Below are 22588 nucleotides of genomic sequence, written 5' to 3'. Positions count from 1 at the left end.
TGTATTAAGAACTCAAACAACTCAAGAGCAACAAATCAATTCGATTTAAAAATGGGCAAGGGCTCTGAATATACATTTTCCCAAAGACATACAAATAGACAACAGGTACATGAAATAGTGCTCAGTATCACTAATCATCAGGGAAATACACATAAAAACCACAATGAGATATGACTTCCACCTGTTTAGAATGGTTATTATCAAACAGACAGGAAATAACAAGTGCTGGTGCAGATGGAGAGAAAAAGGAACTTTTGTATACTACTGGTGGGAATATAAGTTGCTATAGTCACCTATGGAAATAGTAGAGAAGTTCCTCAAAAAGTTAAAAATAGAACTACCATATGATTCAGCAATTCCACTTCTGGGTATATATACAAAATAGATGAAACCACTATTTCAAAGATAGGGCCAATGTTTACTGTAGCACTACTCACAATAGCCAACACACTAACATAGTTGTCTGTTAATAGATGAATGGATAAAGATGTGAGACACACACACACACACACACCACGGTGACATATTATTCAGTCATAAAAGAAGGAAATGCTGCCATTTGTGACAATATGCATGGAGCTTGCAGGCATTATGCTAAGTAACTAACTGGGGGGAAAAGAAACATTATATGATTATATGTGGAATCTAAAAGAAACCAAACTCAAAGATACCAGACTGGTGGCTGCCTGGGGCAGGGTGTAGGGAAATGGATCATGATAGATTAAATTAGAAATAAATAATAGAAACATAAGGAAAATTTCCAGTAGTCATGTATGGACATGACAGTTGGACTATAAAGAAGGCTGAGTGCCAACGAATAGATGCTTTTGTTTTTGTGTGTGTGTGTGAAATATGTTTTTATTTATTTCTTTATTTTACTTTACAATATTGTATTGGTTTTGCCATACATCAACATGAATCCGCCACAGGTATACATGTGTTTCCCATCCTGAACCCCCCTCCCTCCTCCCTCCCTGAACAATGGAGTATTACACAGCCATTAAAAAGAATTGATGCTTTTGAATTGTGGTGCTGAAGAAGACTCTTGAGAGTCCTTTGAACAGCAAAGACATCAAACCCGTCAACCCTGAAGTATTCATTGGAAGGACTGAGGCTGAAACTGAAGCTCCAATACTTTGACCACTTAATACAAAGAGCCAACTCATTGGAAAAGACTGAAGATGATGGGAAAGATTGAAGGCAAAAGGAGAAGAGGGCAGCAGAGGATGAGATGGCTAGACAGACTATTAATCACTGACTCAATGGACATGAGTTTGAGCAAATTTCAGGAGATAGTGAAGGACAGGGAAACCTGGCATGCTGCAGTCCATGGGGTCACAAACAGTCAGATAAGACTTAGTGACTTAATAATAACAGCAAGGAAAATGTCCAATTTCTTGGCACGTTTGAAAATAGAAAAACAATACAGAAAAATCAATAAAGTCAAAAGCTGGTTCTCTGGTACTAAGGCCAAACAAAATCTGAGAAAGGAAGGAAGGCAGGAAGGTAAGAAAAAAGAAGACTTGATTATTTATATAGAAACTTCCAAAGAATTTACAAAAAAATTCCTAACACTAAGTACATTTAGCAAGGACTTGGACACAGGTATAAAAATCTTGGATACAGCATACAAAAATCAATTAGATTTCTTTATATCAGGAATGTACAAATGAAAATTAAAATTTTTTTAAATATTCAATTTTAATAACTTGAACAAAAGGAACGTTTTTGTAAAGTCCTTGGGGTTCCCATATAGACAAGCACGTCATTTTCTTTTTTCTTACCTTATTAAAAAGCAGAGACATTACTTTGCCAACAAAGGTCCATCTAGTCAAGGCTATGGTTTTTCCAGTGGTCATGTATGGATGTGAGAGTTGGACTATAAAGAAAGCTGAGTGTTGAAGAATTGATGCTTTTGAACTGTGGTGTTGGAGAAGACTCTTGCGAGTCCCTTGGACTGCAAGGAGATCCAACCAGTCCATCCTAAAGGAGATCAGTCCTGGGTGTTCATTGGAAGGACTGATGTTAAAGCTGAAATTCCAATACTTTGGCCACCTGATGCAAAGAGCTGACTTATTGGAAAAGACCCTGATGTTGGGAAAGATTGAGGGCAGGAGGAGAAGAGGACAAGAGAGGATGAGATGGTTGGACAGCATCACTGACTCAATGGACATGGGTTTGGGTGGACTCTGGGAGTTGGTGATGGGCAGGGAGGCCTGGTGTGCTGCAGTTCATGGGGTGGAAAAGAGTCAAACACGACTGAGCAACTTCCTTCCTTCCTTCCTTCCTTTCTCTGATTTTGTTTGGCCTTAATACCAGAGAACCAGCTTTTGGCTTTATTGATTTTTTTCTATTTGTTTTTCTATTTTCAAACTTGCCAAAAGAGAAAATTTTCCTTGTTGTTGTTCAAAAATATCCAATTATAATAACTTTAAAATAGGTGTATAAGCCTAACAAAACATTTACAGAATCTGTATGCTGAAAACTACGAAGAGTGATGAAAGAAATCCAGGAAAATATAAATAAATAGAGATATTGTGTTTATAGATTAAATATGCAACAAAGTAAAGATTTCAATTTTTCTAAAACCGATATATAGGCTTGCTGTTGCTCTTTGTTTAATCGCTGAGTCGTGGTCGACTTTGTGATCCCATAGACTGTAGCCCGTCAGGCTCCTCTGTCCTCCTCCTCCTACTTTTGCAGGCAAGAATACTGGAATGGGTTGCCATTTCCTTCTCCAGGGTATCTTCCAGACCCAGGGACTGAACCCAGGTATCCTGCTTTGGTAAAGACAGATTCTTTACCAAAAGACAGATTCTTTATCACTTTACTAAAATGGTAAAGACAGACTCTTTACCACTGAGCCACCAAAAAAATTCTTTTGTTGATATTTTGACTTGTATTATATAGGCTTGTATATATAGGCTATATAGGCTTAATATAATACAAGTCAAAATATCAGCAAAAACTTTTAAAATATATATATTGATTCTAAAAGGAACTGGAATAGTTTAAAATAATTCTAAAAGATAAGAATAAAGTTAGAAGAATCACAATGATTTCAAGACTTACTATAAAGCTATAATAATAAAGATTGTGTGGTAACAGTAAAAGGATTGACACCTAAATCAATGAAAGAGAACAGAGTCTTGAAATAGACTTATGCAAATATTACCAACTGATTTTTGGTGAAGATTTAAAAGTATTCAGTGGATAAAGACAGTCTTTTCAACATACAGGGTTGGACACGGAACATCTGTATGCAAAAAAAAAAGTAATCTAAATATCATATTTTGTATAGAATTAACTCAAAATGGATTACAGACTGAAAGGAAAAATGTAAAAATAGAAAATGTTTAGAATAAGACATAGCAGAAAATCTTTGTGACCTGGGGTTAGGCAAAGGCTTTTTTTTTTCCCCCCAACTTATTTCTTTACTCAAGTACAGTTGATTTACAATGTTATGTTAATTTCTTCTGTACAGCAAAGTGACTCAGTTATACACATATATACATTTTTTTTTAATACTCTTTTCCATTATGGTTTATCCCAGGATGTTGAATATAGATCCCTGTGTTTACAGTAGGACCTTATTGCTCAGCCACTGTATATGAAGGAGTTTTTAGACATGTCAGCAAAAGCACAATCCACAAAAGAAAAAGCTGATAAGTTAGACTTCATTAATATTAAAAACCTTTGCTCTACCAGAGATACTGTTAAAAGGATGTAAAAAACAAGCAAGAGATTGGGAGGTGATATCTGCAAAGCATATATCCAATAAAGGACTTGTATCCAGAATACACAGCAAACTCTCAAAATTCAAATTAAGTAAACAAAGAGTCTAATTTAAAACTAGGCAAAAGATTTGGACACATCTCCAAAGAAAACATGTAAATGACAAGTAGGCACATGAAAAGATGTTCAACATCATTAGCCCTCAAAGAATGGCAAATTAAAACAATAACACTTTGATATATATTTATGAGAATGGAGAAAATCAAAATAATGACAAGACAACAAGCAAAAACAAACAAGAAAAATTTAAAAATTGACAATACAGGTGTTGGTGAGGATGCAGACTGGGACGTTCATTCACTGAAGGTAGGAATGCAAAATGGTACAGGCATTCTGGAAGAGCATATGGCAGTTTCTTCAGTTCAATTCAGTTGCTCAGTCATGTCTGACTCTTTGCGACCCCATGAATCGCAGCATGCCAGGCCTCCCTGTCCATCACCAACTCCTGGAGTTTACTCAAACTCATGTCCATCGAGTCAGTGATGCCATCCAGCCATCTCATCCTCTGTCATCCCCTTCTCTTCCTGCCCCCAATCCCTCCCAGCATCAAAGTCCTTTCCAATGGGTCAACTCTTCGCATGAGGTGGCCAAAGTACTGAGTTTCAGCTTTAGAATCAGTTCTTCCAATGAACACACAGGACTGATCTCTTTTAGAATGGACTGGTTGGATCTCCTTGCAGTCCAAGGGACTCTCAAGAGTCTTCTCCAACACCACAGTTCAAAAGCATCAATTCTTCGGCACTCAGCTTTCTTCACAGTCCAACTCTCATGTCCATACATGACCACTGGAAAAACCATAGCCTTGACTAGACAGACCTCTGTTGGCAAAGTAATGTCTCTGCTTTTGAATATGCTATCTAGGTTGGTCATAACTTTCCCTCCAAGGAGTAAGCATCTTTTAATTTCATGGCTGCAATCACCATCTGCAGTGATTTTGGAGCTCAAAATCTGGAGCCCAGAAAAATAGTCTGACACTGTTTCCACTGTTTCCTCATCTATTTCCCATGAAGTGATGGGACCGGATGCCATGATCTTCGTTTTCTGAATGTTGAACTTTAAGTCAACTTTTTCACTCTCCTCTTTCACTTTCATCAAGAGGCTTTTTAGTTCCTCTTCACTTTCTGCCATAAGGGTGGTGTCATCTGCATATCTGAGGTTATTGATATTTCTCCTGGCAATCTTGATTCCAGCTTGTGCTTCTTCCAGCCCAGCGTTTCTCATGATGTACTCTGCATAGAAGTTAAATAAGCAGGGTGACAATATACAGCCTTGACGTACTCCTTTTCCTATTTGGAACCAGTCTGTTGTTCCATGTCCAGTTCTAACTGTTGCTTCCCAACCTGCATATAGGTTTCTCAAGAGGCAGGTCAGGTGGTCTGGTATTCCCATCTCTTGAAGAATTTTCCACAGTTTATTGTGATCCACATAGTCAAAGGCTTTGGCATAGTCAATAAAGCAGAAATAGATGTTTTTCTGGAACTCTCTTGCTTTTTTGATGATCCAGCGGATGTTGGCAATTTGATCTCTGGTTCCTCTGCCTTTTCTAAAACCAGCTTGAACATCTGGAAGGTCATGGTTCACATATTGCTGAAGCCTGGCTTGGAGAATTTTGAGCACTACTTTACTATGTGTGAGATGAGTACAATTGTGCGGTAGTTTGAGCATTCTTTGGCATTGCCTTTCTTTGGGATTGGAATAAAAACTGACCTTTTCCAGTCCTGTGGCCACTGATGAGTTTTCCAAATGTGCTGGCATACTGAGTGTAGCACTTTCACAGCATCATCTTCCAGGATTTGAAATAGCTCAACTGGAATTCCATCACCTTCATTAGCTTTGTTCGTAGTGATGCTTTCTAAGGCCCACTTGACTTCACATTCCAGGATGTCTGGCTCTAGGTTAGTGATCACACCATCGTGATTATCTGGGTCGTGAAGATCTTTTTTGTTTCTTATAAACCCAGAAATCCCTCTCCTGGGATTTCTCCCTGGAGAATGAAAACTTATGTTATACAAAACCTGATTATCAGTGTTTATAGCAGTTCTGTTCATAGTTGCCCAAAACAACTCAAACTGGAAAACAATTCAAATGTCCTTTACACCAGGTGAATGGATAAACAATTTGTGGTACTTCCATACAAAGGATATTACTCAGCAATAAGAAGGAAGAAACAAAAGATACATGCAACAATTTAGAGGAATAGCAAAGGTATTATGCTGAGTAAAAGAAGCCAGTCTAGAAAAGTTACATACTGTATAGTTCCATTCATATGACATTCTCTAAAAGATGAAATTATAATGATGGAGAACAGCAAAGGTTTCCAGGCGATAAAGGTTTGACTATAAAGAGATGACGTGAGGAAGATTTTCAGGGTGATAGAATTGTTCTGTATCCTGATTATGGTACTGACTACACAAATCTATACAGGTGTATACATCTATGCTTGCCCCTTGGAAGAAAATCTGTGACAAACCTAGACAGTGCATTAAAAAGCAGAAACATTACTTTGCCAACAAAGGTCCATCTAGTCAAAGCTATGGTTTTTCCAGTAGTCATGTATGGATGTGAGAGTTGGGCTATAGAGAAAACTGAGTGCTGAAGAATTGATGCTTTGAACTGCAGTGTTGGAGAAGACTCTTGAGAGTCCCTTGGACTGCAGGGAGATCAAACCAGTCAATCCTTAAAAAATCAGCTCTGAATATTTATTGGAAGGACTGATGCTGAAGCTGAAACTCCAATACATTGGCCACCTGATATGAAGAACTGACTCTTCACATCAGGAAAGACCCTGCTGCTGGGAAAGACTGAAGGCAGGAGAAGGGGACAACAGAAGATGAGATGGTTGGATGGCATCACCAACTCAATGGAAGTAAGTTCCAGGAGTTGGTTACGGACAGGGAAGCCTGGCGTGCTGTAGTCCATGGAGTTGCAAAGAGTCGGACACGACTGAGTGACTAAACTGAACTGATACATGTGTTAAAATTCATAGAACTGTACACATCAAAAGAAAAGAATAGTTTGGTTTTTTACAGTGTGATTTTTTAAAAAACACTTTTCAAAGTTGAGGGACAAAAGAGAGGAAGAAGAGAGAAGAGCAACTGAACAACAAAGGAGAAATTTCAACTAAGAGAGCAGAGTATCTTGGAAACCTTGTGAAGAATATCAGTCAAAGATGAGGGCGTAATCTATATCAAATATTACTGATAATCAAGTTAGACAAGGACTGAGAAATGAAAACTAGTAATGTAGAGGTCATCAGTGACTCTGATGAGAATACAATTGGAATAGGAATACAATTGGAATAGCCAGTCAACACTGGCTGAAATGGGTTTAAGAAAAAAATGGGAGGAGGGAAATTAGAGTTAACAAGTACAGAGCATGGGAAAGAAATAGGACAATAGCTGACAGAAGTTAGTAGAGTTAAGAGAAGATAATTTTTTTAAGAATCAAGAAATAAAAGTATGTTTATATGCTGATGTGTGTGTGTTCAGTTGCTTCAGTTGTGTCTGACTCTGTGTGACCCCATGGACTGTAGCCCACCAGGCTCCTCTGTCCATGCAATTTTCCCAGCAAGAATACTGGAGTGGGTTGCCATGCCCTCCTCCAAGGGATCTTCCTGACCCAGGGACAGAACTCCCTTCTTCTGTGTCTCCTGCATCGCAGGCAGGTTCTTAATCGCTGAGCCACCGGGGAAGTCCTTATAGGCTAATGTGAATATCCAGTAGAGAATGAAAAGTGGATGTAGTCCAAATTATTTTGCATACAGCTTTTTTTCAGCACTTACACTGTAACTAATTGTTTACACACACACACATTCCATATGGTAAACATAAAGTCTGAAAACAGGAAAATATACCTTTCATCAAGGACTTCTTGGATCTTTTTTAATTGGAGTATAATTCCTTTGTACTTAGATCTTAAAAAATATATATAAGTATAAAATAAAAGTATCTATGTTTCTAGACCTTACAGACAACATACAAACACAGTTGCAAATATACACAGTCATGGTGATTATAAGTTCCTTGAGGATAACTATTATATCTTACTCATTTTTTTAGTCCTAGTCCCTATGAACAGAGTCAGTATTCAATTAAAAATATTTGCTGAATGGATTTATAGTACATAATAAGTCAGTTAGACTTTTTTTTTTAAAGATTCAACTCTATGGGTACTCTATAATAAATCAACTTATTTTCCTATGAATATCCAACACAGCACAAAATAACTCCCTGATTTTCCTGATCAATCCTGACCCATATGACCCTTGGTCCTATGCCTGCAACCCATATTTTTTGTATTAACTCTGAACTTAGCCAAATTCTTCTGAGTTATCACTGCTAAAAAATATACTTTTATTATAAATGTTCCACGGTTTCCCTAATGTCCCAATGAGCACAAATGACAAGTTCTAAATAACAAATGATATCACTTTTAATAAAAAAGGAAAAACATTATCACCTTCAAAAAGGGCTAAATATTATACCTCAAAATTTAAATTTTGAAAGTGTGGAATCCTAATTCAAAACATAACTAGAATTCTACGTAGATTCCAGTTTAAATGAAATGTCATATTAATTTAAGAAACCATTTTCCCATATAAAACCCCCTCCAGTTACCACAAAGGAGAAAAATGTATATGTATACATACTGCAACTTGCCATGTTCACCAGAAAATGTACAATTATCACCATAAGAGAGGTTTCTGCTTTGTAGAACTCTACTGTGCATTCAAAAATAGTTCTAAGAAAAGTCTCTAATCTCTCCCATTGTTAGTCAAGTGGTTTATACATGCAAAAAAAAAAAAATGAAAATCAGCTAGATGCATATACTATGGGAAGGGAAAAATGAGGAAAGAAATCACCTAAACAACTCTTACTTTTCTCCTTTCCAAAAATCCCTTATTATTACCCCCTTTCCTCATTCTTCCCTCCAAAAAGGAAAAAAAAGCCAGGATCCTTGCCAAACCCCACAAAAACCCTTAGGCCTCTCTCAAGCATGCAAATGTAATTTTCTACCCAGACAACACACTCTCTTTTTAATGAACTCCAAAAACAATCTGTGAATGCCCACAGAAGAGAAAAGAGGAAAATTGCAATGAAAGAAAATACAAACAGAGAGATGTGGGGGAGGGTCAAGATGGATATGGCAAGTCCAGAGTTTAAATAGACATAAAAGATAATGAAGGTGAAAGGACTGTAATCAAATAAAATGGTCTGCAGGCTGTCATTTCATACAAATTAGAGTCAGAGAAATATATGAATATTCACTTGAATAAAAATCATTCATTATAGGAGTGGCCCTTCAAGTAAAAGGATCCCTGTCAAGGCCCAATGTGGCTGTCATTCTTTGTTCCATTTTGTAACTAAAAAACAAAAACAAAAATAACTGCATAGAGATGAAAGAGAAAAAAATAATAATTTTTCATATGCACCCACCTCTGAACAGTCAAGAGCAGGAGCAAATTTCTTCATGACACAGCCAAATAATATGTCAAAATTAGATATTCAAAGAATGTTAATAAATGACAAGAGACACTTCAGTCAGTCACATGATTCCAATCCCTGCAGATGCACATTATAATTCAGATTTGAACAGCAAACAGAGTAGGCCACAGGGCAGGGTGGGAGGACTTGAAGAAATACACAATGCAAAAGGTCATCAAAATGAAAACTGTCTTCTTGCCTCAAAATTTGAAGAGAAGTTTTACTGAAAAAAAAAAAAAAAAAAGCTTTAAACCAATTGAGGCTGAAATAATTACAACATTTTATGATCTAACCTCTTAATGATGAATAGAATTCTTCTCCCTGCTTAAGGATCAAATTGGTTGGGCTCTACACTTGTCTGGCACCATGCTGTGGGCTATTTCCTTTAATATATAACCAATCAAAGATGTATTCAGGCTTTTGTGAGACCCAAAGCTTTGCTAACTGCATATCCTAGAGCATCATGAGGTTTTTCTAAAAGGAAGCGGACAAAGCGATATACAGTGATAGCCTCCCTTGGATAGGTGATATTCAGCAGACCCTTTCTCAAAGGTAGATAAGGAAACCTTTTATAATACACCAAATAGACAATTTTCCTTATAATATCTGTAGTACTTGTCTTATAATATTTATACTAATTTTTTTCCTCCCTTCAATTTATATCAACATACTTCAAGGTCACAGATGCTTAGGGGAGTGACAAAAGAAAACAAACTCTTCAAAATATGTAACTGTTAAAATACATAACAAAATACATAATTCACTGGAAAAGACTGATGATGGGAAAGACTGAAGGCAGGAGGAGAAGGGGAAGACAGAGGATAAGATGGTTGGATAGCATCACCGACTTGATTACACATGAGTTTGAGCAAGCCCAGGGAGTTGGTGATAGACAGGGAGGCCTGGCGTGCTGCAGTCCATGGGGTCGCAAAGAATTGGATGCAACTGAGTCCTGGGTGTTCTTTGGAAGGAATGATGCTAAAGCTGAAACTCCAGTACTTTGGCCACCTCATGCGAAGAGTTGACTCATCGGAAAAGACTCTGATGCTGGGAGGGATTGGGGGCAGGAGGAAAAGGGGACAACAGAGGATGAGATGGCTGGATGGCATCACTGACTCGATGGACATGAGTTTGAGTGAACTCTGGGAGATGGTGATGGACAGGGAGGCCTGGTGTGCTGCGATTCATGGGGTCACAAAGAGTCAGACATGACTGAGAGACTGAACTGAACTGAGCAACTGAACTGAACTGAATATTATATTGTATCGATACACTACAATTTATTAATTAGTTGGTGGACATTGAGTTGTTTCCACCTTTCAGCCATTATGAATAGTACTGATATATAAACATTTTTGTACAAGTCTCTGGGTAGACATATATTTTCATTTCTCTTGGGTGTATGCTGAGGAGTGGAATTGCTGGTTCATATGGTAATTCTGTTTTCAACTTTTAAGGAACTGCCAAATTGTTTTCTATAGCTGCTCTAACATTTTATATTTCCAACAATGTACAGGGGTTCCTATTTTATCAGGTCCTCTCAGCACTTGTTATCATCCATTGTTTTGATTATAATCATCATAGTGGTATGAAGTGGTATCTCACTGTGGTTTTGATCTACATTTTATTAATGGTTGATGATGTTAAACATCTTTTTATGAGCTTATTGGTCATTTATATATCTTCTTTATGGTAGCTTTTCTATGATAGCCTAAAAGTTATTATATCAATTTGTGCTTTAACATGATTTATGTGGGAAAGTGAACAAAATACTGATTTGTAAAGAATGTTATAAATTTGAAACATATTTATTACAAAGATACATGTCATTTTTCAATATAAACAAATATTTAACTCTATTTTCTGTACTCTCATGTGAGTGCCCTGGATGATGCACTTGTTATAAATAAATGAAAGTAAGACTTAATTTGTATAATACTGTTTTTTATGTTCTTTCATCCTTAAAGTCTTGATTTAATTTGGTTACCTTAATATACTCTGTTAGGAAGGTTTTAAAAGGCTGTATGATCAATCTCATATAGATATTGCTGTGTAGTATGTGCCAATATGTACAATTACTTTCACCAATAAATCATAAATTTAACAATAGTAGAGTGTTTATGTATACCTTGTATGGTCGTTCCATAAAGATTTAAGCTAAATTGTATATTCAGTTGATGACTTTTATCATTAAGCCTAATAAAGTAGTATTAGCTTTCAGTAAGTTCTTATAGATTATTGTGTTTTTAACAGTTGTTGTTCAGTCGCTGAATTGTGTCAGTTCTTCATATCAGGTGGCCAAAGTGTTGGAGCTTCAGATTCAGGATCAGTCCTTCTAATGAATATTCTGGACTGATTTCCTTTAGGATGGACTGGTTAGATCTCCTTGCAGTCCAAGGGACTCTCAAGGGGCTTCTCCAACACTACAGTTCAAAAACACCAATTCTTCAGTGCTCAGCTTTCCTTATGGTCCAATTCTCACATCCATACATGACTACTGGAAAAACCATAGCTTTGACTAGATGGACCTGTATCGGCAAAGTAACACCTCTGCTTTTTAATATACTGTCTAGGTTGGTCATAGCTTTTCTTCCAAGGAGCAAGCATCTTTTAATTTCATGGCTGCAGTGATTTTGGAGCCCAAGAAAATACAGCTGGTCACTGTTTCCAATGTCACCCCATCTATTTGCCATGAAGTGATGGGACCAGATGCCATGATATTAGTTTTCTGAATGTTGAGTTTTAAGCCAGGTTTTTTCCTTTCCCCCTTCTGAGGCATTTTATTTGTATGTATTACATCCCTAGAAAAAGAATCCAAAGATTTTCCCTCCTGTATGTTTTCATCTTGCTTCTTCATTGTCCATGATGCCAGCTGAGGTTGTCAGTACAATGAAATCAAACTGATGGGATGGGAGCAGGTTATTCTGCCATTTTTCTAGATCTTTGAGTTGTACATCAAATATGGGGCTGATCACTCCACACTTATTTAGCCTGCCTGTGAGGTTCACAACAATAGTCCCCGCTCTGTGATCATCAATGACTTCAAATTCGCTAATGTAACCATGATTCATCATCAGTTAGAAACCCAATGATGATTCTGGAGCACAGCGTAATAAGGACCTGGCATTTGCCTCTCTTTTCAGCATTCTTGATACTCTTGAGAGCATCAGCCAGGACATTCATGTGCACCATTCAGCACGGAAAGATGGCAGAAAGAGCTAAGCCAGCTTTTTCACTCTCCTCTTTCACTTTCATCAAGAGATTCTTCAGTTCCTCTTTGCTTTCTGCCATAAGGGTGGTGTTATCTGCATATGTGAGGTTATAGATATTTCTCCCGGCAATCTTGATTCCAGCTTGTGCTTTATCCATCCTGGCTTTTTGCATGATGTACTCCGCATAGAAGTTAAACAAGCAGGGTGACAATATATAGTCTTGACATACTCCTTTCCCAATTTGGAACCAGTCTGTTGTTCCATGTTCAGTTCTAACTGTTGCTTCTTGACCTGCATACAGATTTCTCAGAAGGCAGGTGAGATGGTCTGGTATTCCCATCTCTTTAAGAATTTTCCAGTTTTTTAAGGAATCTCCACACTGTTCTCCATAGTGGCTGTACTAGTTTGCATTCCCACCAACAGTGTAAGAGGGTTCCCTTTTCTCCACACCCTCTCCAGCATTTATTACTTGTAGACTTTTGGATTGCAGCCATTCTGACTGGTGTGAAATGGTACCTCATAGTGGTTTTGATTTGCATTTCTCTGATAATGAGTGATGTTGAGCATCTTTTCATGTGTTTGTTAGCCATCTGTATGTCTTCTTTGGAGAAATGTCTATTTAGTTCTTTGGCCCATTTTTTGATTGGGTCATTTATTTTTCTGGAGTTGAGCTGTAGGAGTTGCTTGTATATTCTCGAGATTAGTTGTTTGTCAGTTGCTTCATTTGCTATTATCTTCTCCCATTCTGAAGGCTGTCTTTTCACCTTGCTAATAGTTTCCTTTGATGTGCAGAAGCTTTTAAGGTTAATTAGGTCCCATTTGTTTATTTTTGCTTTTATTTCCAATATTCTGGGAGGTGGGTCATAGAGGATCCTGCTGTGATGTATGTCAGAGAGTGTTTTGCCTATGTTCTCCTCTAGGAGTTTTATAGTTTCTGGTCTTACATTTAGATCTTTAATCCATTTTGAGTTTATTTTTGTGTATGGTGTTAGAAAGTGTTCTAGTTTCATTCTTTTACAAGTGGTTGACCAGAGTTCCCAGCACCACTTGTTAAAGAGATTGTCTTTAATCCATTGTATATTCTTGCCTCCTTTGTCGAAGATAAGGTGTCCATATGTGCGTGGATTTATCTCTGGGCTTTCTATTTTGTTCCGTTGATCTATATTTCTGTCTTTGTGCCAGTACCATACTGTCTTGATAACTGTGGCTTTGTAGTAGAGCCTGAAGTCAGGTAGGTTGATTCCTCCAGTTCCATTCTTCTTTCTCAAGATCGCTTTGGCTATTCGAGGTTTTTTGTTTTTCCATACAAATTGTGAAATTATTTGTTCTAGCTCTGTGAAGAATGCTGTTGGTAGCTTGATAGGGATTGCATTGAATCTATAGATTGCTTTGGGTAGTATACTCATTTTCACTACATTGATTCTTCCAATCCATGAACATGGTATATTTCTCCATCTGTTAGTGTCCTCTTTGATTTCTTTCACCAGTGTGGAGATTCCTTAAAAAACTGGAAATAGAACTGCCTTATGATCCAGCAATCCCACTGCTGGGCATACACACTGAGAAAACCAGAAGGGAAAGAGACACGTGTACCCCAATGTTCATCGCAGCACTGTTTATAATAGCCAGGACATGGAAGCAACCTAGATGTCCATCAGCAGATGAATGGATAAGAAAGCTGTGGTACATATACACAATGGAGTATTATTCAGCCATTAAAAAGAATACATTTGAATCAGTTCTAATGAGGTGGATGAAACTGGAGCCTATTATACAGAGTGAAGTAAGCCAGAAAGAAAAACACCAATACAGTATACTAACGCATATATATGGAATTTAGAAAGATGGTAACAATAACCCTGTGTACGAGACAGCAAAAGAGACACTGATGTATAGAACAGTCTTATGGACTCTGTGGGAGAGGGAGAGGGTGGGAAGATTTGGGAGAATGGCATTGAAACATGTAAAATATCATGTATGAAACGAATTGCCAGTCCAGGTTCGATGCACGATACTGGATGCTTGGGGCTGGTGCACTGGGACGACCCAGAGGGATGGAATGGGGAGGGAGGAGGGAAGAGGGTTCAGGATGGGGAACACATGTATACCTGTGGCGGATTCATTTTGATATTTGGCAAATCTAATACAGTTATGTAAAGTTTAAAAATAAAATAAAATTAAAAAAAAAAAAAAAGAATTTTCCAATATACTACTGGAGAAGGGTGGAGAAATAACTCCAGAAAGAATGAAGAGATGGAGCCAAAGCGAAAACAACACCAACTCTTTGTGACCCCATGGAATGTACAGTTCGTGGACTTCTCCAGGCCAGAATACTGGAGTGGGTAGCTGTTCCCTTCTCCAGGGGATCTTCCCAACCCAAGGACTGAAGCCAGGTCTCCTGCATTGCAGACGGATTCTTTACCAGCTGAGACACCAGGGAACCCCAAGAATACTGGAGTGGGTAGCCTATCCCTTCTCCAGCAGATCTTTCTGACTCAGGAATCTCCTGCATTGCAGACAGATTCTTTACCAACTGAGTTACTAGGGTTGCCCAACATAATATTATTCAGCCATAAAAAGACAGAATGCTACAACTGGGATGAACCTTGAAAACGTTAAGAGAAAGAAACCAGACACAAAAGGTCACATATTGGAGAGAATGATCACAACAGGGAAATTAGGAGAAATATCTGAGTTTGTGGGAAATAACTGGCTACACACACACATTAAGTTTGGGGTGGAAGAGAGGCATCCAAACAAACACCTTTGTTTCTGTCTCTAAAATAATAACAACCTATTTATTGATTAATTGCAGTGAGCCAGACTCTACTAAATCTTTACATATGTTATTACAGCTGGTGTGATCTGCGTCATAAAACCCAAAGTGAAAATGCAGTCTCTTATCCTCTAATTTAAATTTAAGGCAACCCAAGTCCCTATATGCTATATTTAGCAGAATATCACCCATTCCCAGGCTTCCAAGGTGGCAAAGTTGGTAAAGAATCTGCCTCCCAATCCAGGAGATCCAAGAGACACAACTTCAATCCCGAGAAGATCCCCTTGAAGAGGAAACGGCAACCCACTCCAGTATTCTTGCCCGAAAAATTACATAGATAGCGGAGCCTGGCAGGCTACAGTCTGCAAAGAGTTGGACACAATTGAGCATATACACATGCATGCATGCACACACCCTTTGCCATGTAATAGCTGAATACAAGCATTTCCCTTTCCACTATATTGTCTGAAAGCTTCAAAGATACACCTTCTATTTAGAATGAACAAACCCTGATTCCTACTTCTAATCCCAGAGAAATCTTGGTGACCCTAAGTTCAGTTCAGTCACTCAGTCGTGTCCAACTCTTTGCAACCCCATGGCCTGCAGCATGCCAGGCCTCCCTGTCCATCACCAACTCCTGGAGTTTACCCAAACTCATGTCCATTGAGTCCGTGATGCCATCCAACCATCTCATCCTCTGTCGTCCCCTTCTCCTCCCACTTTCAATCCTTCCCAGCATCAGGGTCTTTTCAAATGAGTCAACTCTTCGCATGAAGTGGCCAAAGTATTGGAGTTTCAGCTTTAGCATCAGTCCTTCCAAAGAAATCCCAGGACTGATCTCCTTTAGAATGGACTGGTTGGATCTCCTTGCAGTCCAAGGGACTCTCAAGAGTCTTCTCCAACACCATACTTCAAAAGCATCTTCTTCAGCGCTCAGCCTTCTTCACAGTCCCTCTCACATCCATACATGACCACTGGAAAAACCATAGCCTTGACTAGACGGACCTTTGTTGGCAAAATAATGTCTCTGCTTTTTAATATGCTGTCTAGGTTGGCCATAACTTTTCTTCCAAGGAGCAAGCACCCTTTAATTTCATGGCTGCAGTCACCATCTGTAGTGATTTTGGAGCCCCCCCAAAATAAAGTCTCTCACTGTTTTCACTGTTTCCCCATCTATTTGCCATGAAGTGATGAGACCAGATGCCATGATCTCTAGTTTTCTGAATGTTGAGTTTTAAGCCAGCTTTTTCACTCTCCTCTTTCACTTTCATCAAGAGGTTCCTTAGTTCTTCTTCGCTTTCTGCCACAAGTGTGGTGTCAGCTGCATATCTGAGGTTATTGATATTTCTCCCGGCAATCTTGATTCCAGCTTGTGTACAGCCTTGACTTACTCCTTTTCTGATTTGGAACCAGTCTGTTGTTCCATGTCCAGTTCTAACTGTTGCTTCTTGACCCGCATACAGATTTTTCAGGAGGCAGGTCAGGTGATCTGGTATTATCATCCCTTTCAGAATTTTCCACGGTTTGTTGTGATCCACACAGTCAAAGGCTTTGGCATAGTCAATAAAGCAGAAGTAGATGTTTTTCTGGAACTCTCTTGCTTTTTTGATGATCCAGGGGATGTTGGCAATTTGTTCTCTGGTTCCTCTGCCTTTTCTAAATCCAGCTGGAGTATCTGGAAGTTCTCGGTTCACGTATTATTGAAGCTTGGCTTGGAGAATTTTGAGCATTATCTTACTAGCGTGTGAGATGAGTGCAATTTTGTGGTAGTTTGAGCATTCTTTGGCATTGCCTTTCTTTGGGACTGAAATGAAAACTGACCTTTTGCAGTCCTGTGGCCACTGCCGAGTTTTCCAAATTTGCTGGCATATTGAGTGCAGCACTTTCACAGTATCATATTTTAGGATTTGAAATAGCTCACCTGGAATTCCATCACCTCCACTAGCTTTGTTCGTAGTGATGCTATCTAAGGCCCACTTGACTTTGCATTCCAGGATGTCTGGCTCTAGGTGAGTGATCACGCCATCGTGGTTATCTGGGTCATGAAGATCTTTTTTGTATAGTTCTTCTGTGTATTCTTGCCACCTCTTCTTAATATCTTCTGCTTCTGTTGGGTCCGTGCCATTTCTGTTCTTTATTGTGCCCAACTTTGCATGAAAATTTCTCTTGGTATCTCTAATTTTTTTGAAGAGATTGCTAGTCTTTCCCATTCTATTGTTTCCCTCTATTTCTTTGCATTGATCACTGAGGAAGGCTTTCTTATCTCTCCTCACTATTCTCTGGAACTCTGCATTCAAATGGGTATATCTTTCCTTTTCTCCTTTGCCTTTCTCTTCTCTTCTTTTCATAGCTATTTGTAAGGCCTCCTCAGACAACCATTTTGCCTTTTGCATTTTTACTGGTGGTTAGTATTTTACAAATCTGTCAGTAGCAGAACTTCCCTGGTGATCCAGGGACTAAGATTTCAAGCTCCCAATGCAGGGGTCAAGGTTTGATCCCTGGTCAGGAACTAGATCCCACATGCTGCAACTAATGGTTCAAATGCTGCACCCAAAGATCCCTCATGCCACAACTAAGACCCAGTGCCACCAAATAAATAAATAAATATTTTAAAAAATCTATTAAGAGCAATCAAGGAAAACATCCAGCACTCTATGTACTCTAGATAAAACACCTAAACTTCCCCATCACTATTCGCAGGATAAACAGAAAGAACCACGGATTGTGCATGATCCTAGCAAGACTCCTGATCCTCCTATTGCTCAACATTCACAGCTTCAACTAATTGCCATGAGACCTTCAGGACTAATCACACAATGCCCTTTATGCCCCACCACTTCAAGAAGTCCAGAGCTTGTAGGTCATTCCTCAATGCCCAGATAGTAATCCCTGTCTCCATGGGCAATGAGACAATTCTCCATATGCCTCAGCACCACTTATTCCCCTTCCCTGCTTTATTTTTCTGCATAGCACTTGCTACCACCTGCTATTTAACTGTCTGTATTCTGACTCTTAAATATAAGTTCTGTGAGTACAGAGATTTTTTTTTTGTCTGTTTTGTTCATCGCTGTAACTCCAGAACCTAGAATAGTCCCTGGTTACTGGTAGAGCTCAATAAATATGTGCAGAATAAATGGATAGATACTTGTTAATTCAGTCAACAAATATTTGCTGCTGCTGCTGCTACTAAGTCACTTCAGTCATGTCCGACTCTGTGTGACCCCATAGATGGCAGCCCACTAGGCTCCCCAGTCCCTGGGATTCTCCAGGCAAGAACACTGGAGTGGAGCACCTATAATACATCCCTAGGATACATTAGTGAACAAAAAAGGCATGGTCCCAATCCTGAAGAAGCTTACAGTTTGGGGGAAACATGACATTAAACAAATACCTCATAATTATTCATTATTATGAGGAATGCTCTGAAGGACAGGATATGTAAAAGGGAGAACTAATCTAGTGGGATATGAATGAGGATTCCAAGCTAGAACCTGAAGAAATATATTTAAGCAAAGAGTAAAGAAAAGGTAGGAATCAGGTGAGCAAATTTGGAGGAGGAAATGGCAACCCACTCCAGTATTCTTGCCTGGAGAACTCCATGGACAGAGGAGCCTGGTGGGCTACGGTCCATAGGGTCGCAGAGTTGGACACGACTGAGCACACCACTACCACCAGGTGAGCAAATTAGAGCAAATGAAGATTCTAGATAAAAAGACTGTGCCAAGACCCTAAAACGGAACATAGCTGCTTGTTTAGCAGCTTTGTTAAGAAAAAATTATATGTAACAAATTACATGTATTTAAAGTATACAATAGGTTATGTTTTGATTAAGTTTGACATAAGTTTTGACAAACATACGTGAAACCATCATCACAATTAAGATAATGAACATATCCATCTCTACCTTGGCACATAATAATCTGTATTTAACTTAACTAATATTTATTGGTACCTAACCATGCGTCAGGCCCTGAATAAACATAAACATCGGTATATGATCCCAGCCCTTTGGTATTTAAAGATCAATACATATCTAGCTCAAGGAAGCAAAAGAAAGCCAGTGTAACAATGTCTGGAAAAGTAGGCAGAGCCATACTTTAAAGAATATGTAACATATATGTGGCTAGCCATCATAATACATAGTTATTTAAGCTTCTTGACACTCTGCATTTAAGGTGATATTTATAAACCAAAAATTTCAATGAAGTTAGTTTTTAAAGTATCTTTTAGACATTACAGTTTGTATCTATTTAGTATGTCTAACTTTTAAAAAATGTGTGCATTTGTCATTTTAAAATTTCAGGATGATAGAATAATACTTAGTAAGTTTTCACTTATATATATTTTATTAAAAGACATTATAGATAGGTGGTGATGACCTTGGCTTCCCAGGTGGCACAGTGGTCAAGAATTTGACTGCCAATGCAGAAGACACAGGTTCAATCCCTGGGTCAGGAAAATCCCCTGGAGCAGGAAATGGCAACCCACTTCAGTATTTTTACCTGGAAAATCCCATGGATGGAGGAGCCTGGTGGGCTGCAATTCATGGGGTCACAAAGAGTTGGACCTGACTGAGCACGCACACACAAAGTTAAAAGGCCTCACAGACCGTGTTTTGTTTTTTATAAAAAGAGTAATGGGAGCAAGCAAGGCAGGGACTCAAACCATGCTAGACTTGAACGGGAAGCCATAAGAAGGTGTTAAGCAGGGCAGTGACCCGGTCACAACTGTTTTTTCAGAAAGATCATGCGGGCTTCCCTGGAGGCTCAGTGGTCAAGAATCTTCCTGTCAATGCAGAGGACATGGGTTCCATCCCTGGTATGTGAAAAGCCCATATGCCATGGGGCAACTAAGCCTATGTGCTATAACTACTGAACCTGTGCTCTAGAGATTGGGAGCAGGAACTACTGAAGCTCGTGTGCCCTAGAGCCCATGCTCTGCAACAAGAGAAGCCACCGCAATGAGAAACCAGCACACCACAACCAGAGAGTAGCCCCTGCTCGCAGCAACTAGAGAAAAAAGCCCATGGAGCAACAAAAACCCAGCATAGCCCAAAATAAATAAACAATTTAGAAAAAGAAAGAAAGAAAGAAAGATCATGCTGAGAGATATGTGAAGAAAAGGGACATGAAAGTAAAGAGTAGCTTCTGGAGGAACCAGTTAAGCAAGTGCAATAATAGTCCTGGCAAGAGATGATGATATCTTGACCAAGGGTAATGGCAGCAGAAAGGATAAGTTTTAAACTGATTCAAGAGATTTAGGAAGCAGGACCATCAGGACAGAGTGGTGGATTAGATATGATGGGTAAGGAAAATGGAGGAGTCAAAGGTGAGTCTCAGTTTTCTGACTAAATAATTAGTTGGATGTGATGTCATTAGCAAGACAGCAGATTCCAGAGGAAGAAGATTTTGATAGAAACAGTGAGTTCAGTCTTGGACATAATGAGTCTGATGATCTAAAGAGTGGACACACCCAGAAGGCAGTTAATTATACCAAGATTTGATAAAACAGATACAGACTACAAAGGTGATGAGAAACCTTATTAGGCAAAGAAAAGAAATAAAAGGCATTCAAACTGGGATGGAAGAAGTAAAACTACTAACTCTATTCACATATGGAATGGCCTTATATACAAGAAATCCTGAGGGAGCTACACAAAAACTATTAGAGATAAACAATTTCAGCAAGGTTATAAGATCAATATTCAAAAATCAATTGTACTAACATGCACTTGCAATGAACAGGGAAATTTCAGAAAAGCAGTCAAAGATATAAAACCTTACCATCACCCCAGAAAGTTTTCTCATGCCCCTCACCAGTCAATCCCCTCCAGAGGCAACCACTGTTCTCCTTTTTTAAACTATTGATTTCATGTCTTCAATTGTTTTCAAAGGAAATTTGAGTCTTCTTTCAGATGCTGAATCCACTCAACATCAACTCAGCTGTGTCTGACTCTTTGAGGCCCTATGGACTGTAGCCTGCCAGGCTCCCCTGTCCACGGAATTTTCCAGGCAAGAATACTGGAGTGGGTTGCCATTTCCCACTCCAGGGGATCTTCCTGACCTAAGGATAGAACCCGCACCTAATGATTGATTAGTTTTGCCTATTTTAGAACTTCCTATATTGATATCAAACAACATGCACTCTTTTGAATGAGGCTTTTCCACTTAGCATAATATTCTTGAGACATACTTATGTTGTTGAACATATCAGTAGTTTGCTCCTCTTTACTGCTGAGTAGTAGTCCACTGTACGAATGAAACAGTTTAGCCATCCTTCTGTTCAAGCATAACAGGGCTATTACAACTAAAGCTGCTATGGACATTCTTGTACATGGTTTTTTGTTGACAATTTTTGAAATGTGCTTTCATTTATTTTGAGTAAATACTTGAGTGGAATTTCTGATCATAGCGTAGGTGTATCTGTAGACCATTTTCCAAAGTGGTACCATTTTGACAGGGTTAGTCGCTCAGTCAAGTCTGACTCTTTGCGATCCCATGGATCGTAGCCCGCCGGGCTCCTCTGTCCATGGGATTCTCCAGGCAAGAATATTGGAGTGGTAGCCATTCCCTTCTCCAGGAGACATTCCCAACCCAGGGATCAAACCTGGGTCTCCTGCACTGCAGACAGATTCTTTATCATTTGAGCCACCAGGGAAGACCCTTATACCATTTTTATATTCCAAAAAAACAATGTATAAGACTTCTGATTGCTTCACATCCTTACCAATATTTGGCCTTTTAATTTTAGCCATTCTGGTGGGAATACAGTAATACTATCTCATTGTGGTTTTAATTTACATTTCCCTGATGATTAATAACGTTGATTGCTTTTTATTGTGCTTATAAGCCATTTGTATAGAATAGTCTTTTGTGATGTGTTTGTTTGCATCTTTTGCCCATATTATATTGTGTTGCTTGTCTTATTATTAAATTGCAAGAGTTATTCATACATCTAGATATCAATCTTTGTTCAAATATATGTTTGGCAAATAGTATCCCAAGTGATAAGTATTTATTGACTGAATTGCTTACAGTTTTTAAGTAAGGTTACAGAACTTCTCTCTTTGAAATCATATAGATTTGGATTTAAATCTTGGCTCTACCTATAACTAGCTGTGGGAATTTGAGCACAGTATTTAACTTTGGGGACATTTTTTCCCATCTGTAAAACAGAGATAACACTTACCTTTATGGGGTTGTTATGATGATTTAGACAACAGATTTTGACATATCTGGCATATAAAAGGTTTCCAATAAATGTTAGTTCTGTTCTTTTTTTATTTCAGTTCTATGATAATGTGGCAGTTGCTGCCTTAAATA

The 22588-nt window shown here is 38.6% G+C and overlaps 1 protein-coding gene and 1 pseudogene across 1 annotated transcript in view; both read right to left on the bottom strand.

Annotated features, from left to right (window-relative positions):
• The window catches only part of ZSWIM5 (zinc finger SWIM-type containing 5), a 140924-nt gene that overhangs the window by 77869 nt on the left and 40467 nt on the right, over positions 1-22588 (bottom strand). The gene's annotated exons all lie outside the window — the stretch shown is intronic.
• Positions 12055-12592, bottom strand: LOC112585693 (annotated as a pseudogene).

Source organism: Bubalus bubalis, chromosome 6 (assembly GCF_019923935.1).
Source record: "Bubalus bubalis isolate 160015118507 breed Murrah chromosome 6, NDDB_SH_1, whole genome shotgun sequence".
In the NCBI taxonomy this organism is placed as follows: Eukaryota; Metazoa; Chordata; class Mammalia; order Artiodactyla; family Bovidae; genus Bubalus; species Bubalus bubalis.
This window is presented reverse-complemented; position numbering and strand designations above follow the sequence as displayed.